This window comes from Procambarus clarkii, chromosome 28, assembly GCF_040958095.1.
Source record: "Procambarus clarkii isolate CNS0578487 chromosome 28, FALCON_Pclarkii_2.0, whole genome shotgun sequence".
Taxonomy (NCBI): Eukaryota; Metazoa; Arthropoda; class Malacostraca; order Decapoda; family Cambaridae; genus Procambarus; species Procambarus clarkii.
Genome location: NC_091177.1, coordinates 39,758,886 through 39,770,744, shown reverse-complemented (window position 1 = coordinate 39,770,744; position 11,859 = coordinate 39,758,886).

Genomic DNA, 11,859 nt, shown 5'->3' with positions numbered 1-11,859 from the left:
GGAGGAAGGAGGTAATAAAAGTATGTGTTTGTGGGAGAAAGGAATTGGCAAAACGATCAGGGAAAGAGAAGGTCCGCAAAATAACAATTCACTTAGGGTATATTACACTAACAGTAGAAGTCTAAGAAATAAAATTAACGAATTAAATGCTCTTGTCTGCACAGAAAAAATAGATATTATTGCACTTACCGAAACGTGGATGAATGTAGAAAATAGAGAACTATTAGCTGAATATCAAATATATGGATTTAAACTATTTCACACAGATAGATATATTAGACGAGGAGGTGGAGTAGCCATATATGTTAGGGACAATTTGAAATGTAGTCTCAAAGAGGGAATCAAAACAGAGCCACACACAGAAACTATTTGGATTGAATTAAACGAAAAAGCTAATAATATTATAATAGGAGTAATATATAGGCCACCAAATTTAGACAGAATGGAAGCAAAGCATCTATGGGATGAAATATCTAGAGCATCTAGATCTAACAGTATTTATGTCATGGGTGACTTTAATTTTAGCGGAATAAACTGGTTGAACAAAACAGGGAATAGTGAAGCAGAAGATTTTCTAGAATTAATTGACGATTGCTTTCTTACGCAACACATTAAGGAACCAACACGGGAAAATAATATTTTAGATTTAGTGTTAACTAACAGGGAAACGCAAATTAATGACATCGAAATAGGGAGTGAGCTAGGGAGCAGTGATCACAAAGAAATCAGATTTAGCATAGAATGGAATAGACCAGTAGGAGAAAATTCTGTTAAAGTGCCAGATTTTCGAAAAGCTGATTTTAATAGCCTAAGAAATTTTTTGGGTCAAATTGATTGGAAAGTCTTGGGTATGGGGTGTGGGCCGGTCTTGGAGCGAGACATGAACCTAGCGATAGGTGACTTAAATGGGGATTTCGATGTGGATTCAATATATAACTTATTTAAGAATATTCTAAACAAAGCACAGGAACGTAGTATACCATACAAATTGAATAGATCGAATACTAATGACCCAAAGTGGATAACAAAGAATTTGAAGAACCTTATAGGTAAAAAGAGAGCTTGGTACAAAAGGATTAAAAATGGGGAGGTCACTTTAGAACAGGAATTCGTACAACTGGTTAGAAATGTTAAAAAAGAGATAAGGAAAGCAAAAAGAAACTATGAAGTTCGCATAGCAGGGCAAGCAAAGACAAATCCTAAAGGGTTTTTTCAGTTATATCGTACTAAGACTAGGGAAAGGATAGGTCCATTAAAAACTGAGACAGGTCAAATAACAGATAGTGATGAAGAGATGAGTAGTATTTTTAATAAATATTTTGTATCTGTATTTACTAAAGAGGAACTTAACAATATGCCTTCAGCCGAACAAGTCTATGTGGGTGGGGACGAGGACAGGTTGACGAGTTTAGCAGTTACCAGGGAGGATGTTCTTAAACAAATAGTAAAACTCAAACCAAACAAATCCCCAGGGCCGGATGAAGTGTTTGCCAGGGTGCTTAAAGAATGCAAAGAGGAGCTTTGTGACCCACTGTCAACCATATTTAATAAATCAATAGAGTCAGGCAGAGTGCCAGAGTTTTGGAAAGTTGCTAATGTGATACCAGTTTTTAAGAAAGGAGATAGATCACTTGCGTCTAACTATCGACCAATTAGCCTAACGTCTATTGTGGGAAAGTTACTCGAATCTATAATAGCAAATAAAATTCGTCTTCATCTTGAAAAACATAAATTAATAATTGAGTCGCAACATGGTTTTATAAATGGCCGTTCATGTTTAACAAATTTGTTATCTTTTTATTCTAGCATTGTTGAGGCAGTTGATAGTGGTAAGGATTGCGATGTTGTATACCTTGACTTTAGCAAAGCTTTTGATACAGTGCCACATGAAAGACTGATTAAAAAGATAGAGTCTCATGGTATTGGGGGTGCTATATTAAGCTGGATTAGGGCATGGCTATACCAAAGGAAACAGAGAGTTAGTATAAATGGAATCAAGTCAGAGTGGGAAAATGTTGTAAGTGGAGTGCCTCAAGGCTCTGTCCTGGGACCTCTGTTGTTTATAATATATATAAATGATTTAGATTCAGGTTTGAGTAGCAACATTTGCAAATTTGCCGATGATACGAAAATCGGTAGGGAAATTAATTCGGAGGAGGACTCACTATCACTTCAAGTTGATCTAGATAGGGTTTTGAAATGGTCAAAGGATTGGCAGATGCAGTTTAATGCTGATAAATGTAAAGTTCTGAGGTTAGGTAATGATGATAGAGTTACAAGATACGAGCTAGATGGTGTTGTGATTGCGAAGTCGGATTGCGAAAGGGATCTGGGAGTTATGATTAGTAAGAATTTAAAACAAAAGGATCAATGCATAAATGTTCGTAATAAGGCAAATCGGACACTTGGATTTATTAATCGCAGCGTTAGTAACAAGACACCTGGTGTGGTTCTCAAGCTATATCTTGCTCTAGTTAGGCCCCATTTAGATTATGCAGTTCAGTTTTGGTCGCCATATTATAGAATGGATATAAATTCACTTGAACGTGTCCAGCGTAGGATGACTAAGTTAATTCCCCAAATTAGAAATCTTTCATATGAAGAAAGATTAACAAAGCTTAAGTTGCATTCACTGGAAAGGCGAAGAGTTAGGGGTGACATGATAGAGGTTTACAAGTGGATGAATGGACATAACCGGGGGGATATTAATAGGGTATTAAAAGTATCAACACAGGACAGAACACGAAACAATGGGTATAAATTGGATAAGTTTAGATTTAGGAAAGACTTGGGTAAATACTGGTTCAGTAACAGGGTTGTTGATTTGTGGAACCAATTGCCGCGTAACATTGTGGAGGTGGGGTCCCTCGATTGTTTCAAGCACGGGTTGGACAAGTATATGAGTGGGATTGGGTGGTTATAGAATAGGAGCTGCCTCGTATGGGCCAATAGGCCTTCTGCAGTTACCTTTGTTCTTATGTTCTTCTTATGTTCTATTAATATCCCCCCGGTTATGTCCATTCATCCACTTGTAAACCTCTATCATGTCACCCCTAACTCTTCGCCTTTCCAGTGAATGCAACTTAAGCTTTGTTAATCTTTCTTCATATGAAAGATTTCTAATTTGGGGAATTAACTTAGTCATCCTACGCTGGACACGTTCAAGTGAATTTATATCCATTCTATAATATGGCGACCAAAACTGAACGGCATAATCTAAATGGGGCCTAACTAGAGCAAGATATAGCTTGAGAACCACACCAGGTGTCTTGTTACTAACGCTGCGATTAACAAATCCAAGTGTCCGATTTGCCTTATTACGAACATTTATGCATTGATCCTTTTGTTTTAAATTCTTACTAATCATAACTCCCAGATCCCTTTCGCAATCCGACTTCGCAATCACAACACCATCTAGCTCGTATCTTGTAACTCTATCATCATTACCTAACCTCAGAACTTTACATTTATCAGCATTAAACTGCATCTGCCAATCCTTTGACCATTTCAAAACCCTATCTAGATCAACTTGAAGTGATAGTGAGTCCTCCTCCGAATTAATTTCCCTACCGATTTTCGTATCATCGGCAAATTTGCAAATGTTGCTACTCAAACCTGAATCTAAATCATTTATATATATTATAAACAACAGAGGTCCCAGGACAGAGCCTTGAGGCACTCCACTTACAACATTTTCCCACTCTGACTTGATTCCATTTATACTAACTCTCTGTTTCCTTTGGTATAGCCATGCCCTAATCCAGCTTAATATAGCACCCCCAATACCATGAGACTCTATCTTTTTAATCAGTCTTTCATGTGGCACTGTATCAAAAGCTTTGCTAAAGTCAAGGTATACAACATCGCAATCCTTACCACTATCAACTGCCTCAACAATGCTAGAATAAAAAGATAACAAATTTGTTAAACATGAACGGCCATTTATAAAACCATGTTGCGACTCAATTATTAATTTATGTTTTTCAAGATGAAGACGAATTTTATTTGCTATTATAGATTCGAGTAACTTTCCCACAATAGACGTTAGGCTAATTGGTCGATAGTTAGACGCAAGTGATCTATCTCCTTTCTTAAAAACTGGTATCACATTAGCAACTTTCCAAAACTCTGGCACTCTGCCTGACTCTATTGATTTATTAAATATGGTTGACAGTGGGTCACAAAGCTCCTCTTTGCATTCTTTAAGCACCCTGGCAAACACTTCATCCGGCCCAAATTCCGTTCACTATTCCCTGTTTTGTTCAACCAGTTTATTCCACTAAAGTTAAAGTCACCCATGACATAAATACTGTTAGATCTTGATGCTCTAGATATTTCATCCCATAGATGCTTTGCTTTCATTCTGTCTAAATTTGGTATATTTATTTATGTTTTTCAAGATGGAGACGAATTGTATTTGCAATTATTGATTCAAGTAACTTTCCCACAATAGACGTTAGGCTAATTGGCCGATAGTTTGACGCAAGTGATCTATCTTCTTTCTTAAAAATTGGTACCACATTAGCTACCTTCCATGACTCTGGCACTCTGCCTGACTCTATTGATTTATTAAATATAGTAGACAGTGGCTCGGAAAGCTCCTCTTTGCATTCTTTAAGCACCCTGGCAAACACTTCATCCGGCCCTGGGGATTTGTTTGGTTTTAGTTTTTCTAATTGTTTAATTACATCCTCCCTTGTAACTGCTAAACTAGTCAACCTGTCCTCATCCCCACCCACATAGACTTGTTCGGCTGAAGGAATATTGTTACGTTCTTCTTTAGTAAATACAGATATAAATATTGGTAAAAATACTACTCATCTTGTCATTATCCGTTATTTGACCTGTCTCAGATTTTAATGGACCTATCCTTTCCCTAGTCTTAGTTCGATATAACTGAAAAAAATCCTTTAGGATTTGACTTTGCTTGCTTTGCTATGCGAACTTCATAGTTTCTTTTTGCTTTCCTAATCTCTTTTTTAACATTTCTTACCAGTTGTATGAATTCCTGTTCTAAACTGACTTCCCATTCTTAATCCTTTTGTACCAAGCTCTCTTTTTACCTATAAGGTTCTTTAAATTATTTGTTATCCACTTTGGGTCATTAGTTTTCGATCTATTCAATTTGTATGGTATACTACGTTCCTGTGCTTTGTTTAGAATATTTTTAAATAAGTTATATATTAAATCCACATCGAAATCCCCTTTTACGTCACCTGTCGCTGGGTTCATGTCTCGCTCCAAGACCGGCCCACACCCCATACCCAAGACTTTCCAATCTATTTGACCCCAAAAATTTCTTAGGCTAATAAAATCAGATTTTCGTAAATCTGGCACTTTAACAGAATTTTCTCCTACAGGTCTATTCCATTCTATGCTAAATCTGATTTCTTTGTGATCACTGCTCCCTAGCTCACTCCCTATTTCGATGTCATTAATTTGTGTTTCCTTGTTAGTTAACACTAAATCTAAAATATTATTTTCCCGCGTTGGTTCCTTAATGTGTTGCATAAGAAAGCAATCGTCAATTAATTCTAGAAAATCTTCTGCTTCACTATTCCCTGTTTTGTTCAACCAGTTTATTCCACTAAAGTTAAAGTCACCCATGACATAAATACTGTTAGATCTTGATGCTCTAGATATTTCATCCCATAGATGCTTTGCTTTCATTCTGTGTAAATTTGGTATATTTATTTATATAGATTCTCAACCCGTCCTCGACTCAAGTCTATTACATTCAGCGGTCGACCCCACAGACGCATTCATAAATTTTAACATGCTGTTCATTCAAAACGGGAATTTTCTCAAGTATAAATTAATATTATAATATATTGGCATATTGTGTATATATAGGCATAGGATAGGTTAGGTCAGGTGTTTAGGTTCTGTTGGCGATTATTTGTATTTGTAGTACGTGGGTGAAGCATTTATAGCGTTGTGATTCGAACAAAATTCGTCAGTGAAGCACTTGTTCCGGATATGTTCGAACGTCAGCAGTTGTGAGTCGTGTGTAAGCCACTTTTCATTCATAAACAGGGGGTTTGGCGGGTGCATGTAATCACTTTTGGATCTTTGTTTGGAGGACGGGCTGAGCATTTATAGCATTGTGGTTCGAACAAAATTCGTCAGTGAAGCACTTGTTCCGGAAGTGTTCAAAAGAAAGGAGTGTGTGTCGTGTGTAAACCGTTTTTCATTCATAAACAGGAGGTTTGGCGGGTGCATGGAATCACTTTTGGGTCTTTGGAGGAAGGGCTGCGATTTACACTCGACTCAACTGTTGACATTCGATCATTTCACGAACAGCGCTTCGCTGACGACCTCTGTTCGAACCACAATGCTCTAAATGCCTCACTCACGTACTTAAAATACAAGTAATAACCAACAGAATCTAAACACCTATGCTTCGCTTAACTACACATAGAACCTTTATAGAAAAATAATATCAATGAACAAATGAGAACAAAGCTATTTATTAACATGAGACTTTGGCGGGTGGAATAACGAACAGCTGGGCTTTGTCCACTGGCTCAAACGGTCGTTTCACTAGCCAACACAATCGTCAACTCGAACACAGGACCTCAGTAACCAGCAACGTAGCTCACAGGCGGCGTGGGCCTTCCTTCACCTACTGCTGCACCTACCACTTGACCTGACAGGTTAAATTTCGTTAGATCAGTTGCGCAACGGCTCCACCTGGCGCTACACTCCTTAAAATCTATTAGACGCGAGTCAAATATTCAGTTTACTACAAGGTTCAGCAATACGTGTTCGGTTATCAATGTGCACGCTTCTAGACACGGATAAAATCATGGATGAGATAGAAGCCTATTTGAAGGACCCGAAGTATTCAACGCAGGAGTACCAAATAATGCAGCAGATTAATGCAGTCATTTCTCAAGATGATCAGTGGACGACTCCAAATATTGTTTCATTATTAACCAAAAAATTTGATTATGTGTTACAACTCGCTACGACTTTGAAGAAAAGTCGGTCCGTACCCGAAGACGAGAAATTGTTTAATTGTTTAAAAAGTTTGATCGCTGGTATCATTAAAGAAAATGTGGAACTCCAAAATATAAACCAATCCTTCAACCCTTCAGCTCATGAGATGGTTGGCCAGTCACATAATCAACTCTGCTCCCCTGTGCCAGTAGCTATCACACCTAGAAGCCAGGTAAACACTGAAAAGTTGATATATAAAAATATTGTCAAGACTTGGTTGTCCCGGCTTGACAAAGAAACACTGTGCAATATTTTAGGAAAAGTTTTATGCGACGTTGTCGTACTTCCTATATTAGATGAATTAGACACAGCTGTTTCTCTATATGCAAGCACAGGCTCGGACTCCGACGCTGTATCTCATTGATGAACTTTGCAGGAACATTGACGATCACGCATTCGAAAGAATGTGTCTGATAAGCGCAGACCTTCAGACCTCAAATTATTGTGAAGCACTGCAGGATGTTTCATTCTCGTCTGACACTCGGGAAGAAATGTTTCGACTTGATGTTCTTCCAGCCACCCAGCCTTTAGTGTCTCTAGCAACATGCAACAAAGAATCAAATTTTGTGCTCCACGACCAACAGAAAAACAATCATTCATCTTGCCAGGAAACAAACGTTCATCCCCACGAGCCGGCATCACAGTACAGCAGAGAATCAAACCGGGAACCAGACGTATTGTTCCTCCGGCCATTACCAACCAAAGCCAGGCGCCATTATAAACAAACCAAACCTAAAACGTACGAGACGCCCGGCGTCGTAAACGGCCGGTAAGCGAGTCCCCCATGGGAGAAATATGAACCACAGACCATGAGACTCCGACCAACGGAATCCGAAGTCCAAGGTTCCACACTAAACATACCCAGGAACCAGGTGTTCATAAACACCAACTATTAAAAGTGTCCATCCTTGCTGTTCAGTCTCTTCGTTGAACCAGTTAACAGACGGACAATGCCACACACTGTTGTCAACTACCCAATATTCGCACAATCCGGCGTCAAATAGATTATCTGTCGGCCAAACTCCGTTTCCTCGTCATACAAGGTATCTGATGTCCAACAGCCTAATTGTTCTCCCTCGTCGTTCAACCAGGGACCGGATGCTCGGCAAAACGAACACCCACAAACAAAACTAGGCATTTTTACACACAACCATGAAATACATGTCCATCTCCATTGACGACTGCTAGCAAATAATCCCTCCATACTTTTCACCGACAAACATTCATCCGATTTACACAGAAAACGGCTAAAATCTCGCACCCATCAGGTCAACAGTTTACCTCTAACTAGGTACCTGATATCTAGGAACTATCATGTTACTTGTAGAAAAGTATTCATCCTTCCTATAACCCGGTACAAGAGTACCATCACGGCAAGATAACTTCATTAATCCGTAATCGGTTGCTCTTACCACCTATAGCCAAGCCAGTCCACCAGACTACCAACATCACATTCCGGGTGCAGTCAACCAACATTCGGTTACTTAAATTGGCAACCGGACGACAATATTCTTCTTCCGACAATACCGCTTGCAAGCATTCGCCTTGCAGCAATGACCCAGGAGTCCCCAGGTTGTTTCCCATCATAAGAACATAAACTAATCGGCCCCCTTTATCCACTACAACTATGAACTAGTCATCGAACTAGGTATGAAATATATTTGACATTTAGAGCCTCAAAGGTTCTATCGAAACCATTGACCTGTACCCAAATATTTACTCCGCATCCAGAGAATGGAGACTTGAAATCTGAAGACTTCTGCTTCTGAATCTGAGCAAGTTCCAGCTGTCTGAGCAAGAAACCAGTCTTTCTCCTGCCGACGCTGAGGACAAATGTGTAAATTAGTCTTTTTAAATAAATGCTTTATTTTTATTGTTGTTAAACGGTGTTTATATAGTAATTTGGTATTAACTGTTACAAATTGTATTGCAATTGTTTACCTGTTTAGTTACTTTACTTCAAATATTGTGTAAGAAGGTATTCTAAACTTGTAAGGAATCGGTCTTAACTCAAAAAATATTGTAAGTTTTATCAATATTAATGGAAGATGTTAGAGTACCATTTGTAATTCCCTTAAAAACAAACTTTGCTATAGATTTTCAAATTCATTAACTTTCTCTAATGCCAGATATACAAAATTACTTAGGTTGATATTATATAGGTTTTAACTACTTTCTAATGAAAGTTGCTGGAGACCTTGATTTTTTAAATATTTCTTTAACAAATGTATATGATTTTTAATAAATACTTTACCAATTTTGTATATCTAGTTCCTCTTGTATTGAGCAAAATTATACAGTTAGCTGAAGTGTAGCTGCACAAAGAAATATTAACGTGATGTATTGGTGGGAAAGTTTTCTCAGTGTAGCTCCTTTAAGAGTGCTACAGTGTGTGGTAGCTGTTCCAGGGGGAGACGTCGTGCTGAATAATAAGTGCCACAAAACTGGGATACGAACCTTTAATGAAGTGGTAAAGGTCGTGGATATAATATAGATATACGTGTGTATATACAAATGAGTTTACTCTAGTTTCGGTCTGTGTTAAAGACAAAAGTATAACTGCTGGCTGGTCGGTAAGTTATTGTGGTGGCCTTGTAAACACTTGAGGTTGACAGCTCTACAAATACAAAACAAACGGGTATCGGTGATGACAAATTGCTTCCAAACCAATTTTGTAGATTAGTGTGACAATAATTTAAAATGGGTACAATTAACAGAAAATGAAGACTACTAAAATATTGGCTTTCAGAATCTGAGAACAGGGAAGAAAACTGATAAACCCCTGCCCGTTTGTTCTTCAGATTGACGTATGTACTTTAATTAAGGCAGATTTCTAAAGTTGTAACAAACAAGCTAATGATACTAAATCAGCTGCAAACAATATGGTATAACGAGACATTGTCGGCTGCCTGGAGCACGTTTTCAGTCATTTCTATCATTAATAACATATCTGCAACCATTCCAGAGGGAGATAGTTACACACAAATCACTAACGTAATACATCAAAGCGCATCTGGGAACATCCCGTGCGTAGGTTCGAACCCTCATCACTGCCCTTGTGGATTTGTTCATCAGATAGTTAAATGCTATGAATTGCAAACATTAATCTTCAATGTAATCTATTGGAGTTCCACCTGAGCAGCCGTAGGGTGAAGACGTGTCGTCTGACCACTCCGGCAGTTTGGGGAGGTTGCAGTTTTTTCGCCGGCAGGGGGTGTGGGGGTCTCTTACCCTCCCTGTCCAGTGTTGATGCCTGCCTGGCTGCGTGCTGACGTGGCCGTTTTGCCATGGGGGGCCTGGCTATTCCTCCTGTGTTGAGGGTAAATTCCGTGGGACTGGAATTCACGTGTAAGGCTGGTTATCCGACCGTTGAGTTAGTTATGTGTGACATGCTTCGTGTCCCGGTGGAAGCTGTGTATGGCGTTGAGCTTGTTACGGCCCACCGGGTGATTGTCAAGTTCGTGGGGGAGGAGGAGTATCGGGACTTCCTCCGGCGGAACGAGGGGCGTTCATTGCAGTTGCCGGATGGCGCCGGCTCCGTTACGATCTCGGACCGAAGTGGTGCCCTGACATATGTCAGTGTGCACGGTGCGCCCCTGGAGTTCCCTGAAAACCTTCTCCGGCGCTTCTTCGGGAGGTATGGTGCAGTCATCAGTGTGCGGGTGAACAAGCTGTCCTCGGGGAAGTATGCTGGGAAGCAGACGAATGTCCGTACATTAGGTATGCGCCTGCGGTCGGATATCCCATCTTCTGTCCGGCTGCTGGGTGTACTATGTTCGGGTGTACTATGCCCGGCAGCCCCGTACTTGTTTCCGGTGTGGCCAGTTGGGGCATCAGGCTGCCGGGTGCTCTGAGACACCTGCTGCGCCCGTTAACTTATTCCGGGAGGAGGATTTCCCGCCGCTCCCTCAGGGCGTGGATTCCGGAGATGAAGTGGAGCAGGTCCCAGTCGCTGCTGATGCGGCCCCTCCTGCGTCACCCGACATGCCCCCGGTGCTTGTTGCCCCTCAGCCGAGTGCGTCTGCGTCTTCCTCGACTCCTGCTGCTGCGCCTGGTCCTGCGCCCTCGCCAGGTGTTCCGGCTGTGTTGGGTGTTGGGGGTGCTGCGGAGCATCCTGTTGTGTGCGGCCCGGTTCCCCATGTGGTTGAGGCTGCTGAAGTACTGCGACGGGCGTTGGTTCGCCCGGTTCGTGAGGGCCGTGGTTCTGGGTCCGCCTCCGGCTGTGAGGATGTGCGGCCAGTGCCCAAGCGTTCTAGGCGCTCTTCTACTGCTTGGGCTGATATGGAGGACTACGACGCGGGTGGAGCTTCGAGAGATGGTGTGGCGGTTCCAGGTGCCTCGTGCTCTACGACGCTGGTGGTGGCTGATGTCCATGTGTCGGCTGTTGACGATGATTGTGCGTCTAATTTACCTCCTGTTCTTTCTCCTGCAGAAGGTTCTCCGCAGTGGGAGGTGGTTGCTCCTACGGGCGTGGATGGTGTGGATCCTGGTGCGAGCCGAGGCATCAAGCTGGTGCTGAAAAAGGATGCCAAGCGTGGGGGGTCCCGGCAGGTGCAACGTTCAGTGGTTGCCGAGGAGCCCTGTGAGGCAGCTGAGGAGGCTCCCAGTGTGCTGCCCATTGCCCGGCCTCTTGGGAAGGAGCCTCTCCCTCTCATCTTGGCCTCCGGAGTGGCGATGGATGCTGACCATCCGTTGCATTTTGAAATTGTTGACCGTGTGCGTCCTGCTCCGTGGTGCCCTTCTACCATCTGGATTCGTCGGGCTAAGTGTTTTATTGTGGGTGTGCCAGAGTTAATGCCTGATCCTCGTACGCTCAATAGTGACCATGTTTCGGAGGACATTATGTTACTTTGGGAA